Below are 1,696 nucleotides of genomic sequence, written 5' to 3'. Positions count from 1 at the left end.
GGGGGGGGGGGGGCAGGTACCAGGGATTGACCTCAAGGGTACTCAACCACTGAGCCACATCCCCAGCCCTCTTTTGTATTTTATTTAGAGACAGGGTCTCAGTGAGTTGCTCAGTGCCTCGCTATTGCTGAGGCTGGCTTTGAACTCACGATCCTCCTGCCTTGGCCTCCCAACAGCAGAGACTACAGGTGTGCACCACCACACCCAGCTCATAATACATTTTGAACACTTTTTCATGATAATATATTATGACCACAGTTGAAAATCTAAGGGGTACTCCATTGCACACACACATATCATGTTTTACTTAAATAACCCCACACTGCTAGTCATTTAGTTTCAGTTTTTCTATCTTATAAAAATGACACAATAAGCTGTATCCCAATTTTACCTTTTGTAACTTAACATATTTCCTTAGAATAAAAGAATACCCGATAAACAAGAATATTTTTAGGCTTCTGGAGTAATAACATTCCTACATTGCTTTCAGAAAAGTTGAACCACTTTAGATTCCCCAACAGCAAGATAAAAGAATACTTAGATACTTCACACTGTCACAGTGTCTGCAATCTACATTTTATTGTTAATTTAAAAAATTATTTCAAATCCGATATTAATAATTAGTACTGCTGAAAAATATATTAACTGTGCACCTACTGTGAACCAGGCATTATTGAGAGTGGCTTATGAGTTTAAAGTAGGACTATCTTCCTAACCCCATCATATGAATAGAGAAACTGAGATGTGATGAGGTGAGGTAATTTCTCCAGCTAGTAAATGGAGCTGCTGGGGTGTAGAACCAGGTCGTCTGATCCCAGAGTCCAGGCTCTTAATAAATGTGTCATATAACCACACAGCAAACCGTCTACCTCAATGAAGGATGTCGGTATCAGATTAATGATGAGCAGAGGGATAGCTGGAAATACATCTGGCCAACCACACCTGAACCTTTATTTACATGCTCAGCATCACCATTTGTGGGGTGGTCCCTTAGGCAATGAACAACCTATAACAACAGTGTGCTCCTAACTTCCTGTCGGCTTACTCATCAGAAAGTAACCTGAGTTTATTATTACTCTGGCAAGGAACCATTTCCCACGTCAGACTAATCGCATAAAAAAGTGGATTTTTTTTCCACTTTCTTGTGTTAAAAAAAAAAAAAAAATGATAGAATCCAGAAATTTCCCCAAAGAACTCCAAGTAAGGACCTGAATAGATACTTACACACCAAAGCTCACAGTAGCACTATCCGCCATATCCAAAAGGTGGGAGAAATCCAAGCGCACATCTAACGATGAGTGGGTGAATAGGATGCAGTAGGAGCCGGGCACGCTGGAGCACACCTGTGGTCCCAGCTACTTGGCAGGTTGAGGAGGGAGGATGGAGTGAGCCCAGGAGTTCGAGGGCAGCCTTGGTGACACAGTGAGGCCCTGTCTCAAAAAACAAACAGAAACCAAGATGCAGTGTTTACATACATAGGAATGTTATTCAAACTTAAAATGAAGAGAATTTCTGACACATTCTGCAACACAGATGAAGCTTGAAGAGGCTAGGCCAGGTGAAAGAAGCCAATTGAAAAGGACTCCACTTTGGGGCTGGGGATATAGCTCAGTTGGTAGACCGCTTGATTCACATGCACAAGGCCCTGGGTTCAATCCCCAGCACCATAAAAAAAAAAAAAAAAAAAAAAAAAAAA

General features: G+C 41.4%; 1 protein-coding gene across 4 annotated transcripts in view; it reads right to left on the bottom strand.

Moving 5' to 3' along the window:
- Mgat5 (alpha-1,6-mannosylglycoprotein 6-beta-N-acetylglucosaminyltransferase) overlaps positions 1-1,696 on the bottom strand; it is a 319,720-nt gene that overhangs the window by 269,470 nt on the left and 48,554 nt on the right. For 2 of the 4 annotated variants that reach the window (XM_015501729.2, XM_048810438.1), the window contains exon 2: positions 1,225-1,434. The exons of 1 other annotated variant lie outside the window; for it this stretch is intronic. The gene's annotated coding sequence lies outside the window, so the exon portion shown is untranslated. The remainder of the gene's footprint in view (positions 1-1,224; positions 1,435-1,696) is intronic. One more of the 4 variants, XM_048810437.1, reaches the window with a different exon arrangement.

This window comes from Marmota marmota, unplaced genomic scaffold (genome assembly GCF_001458135.2).
Source record: "Marmota marmota marmota unplaced genomic scaffold, marMar, whole genome shotgun sequence".
Lineage (NCBI taxonomy): Eukaryota > Metazoa > Chordata > Mammalia > Rodentia > Sciuridae > Marmota > Marmota marmota.
This window is presented reverse-complemented; position numbering and strand designations above follow the sequence as displayed.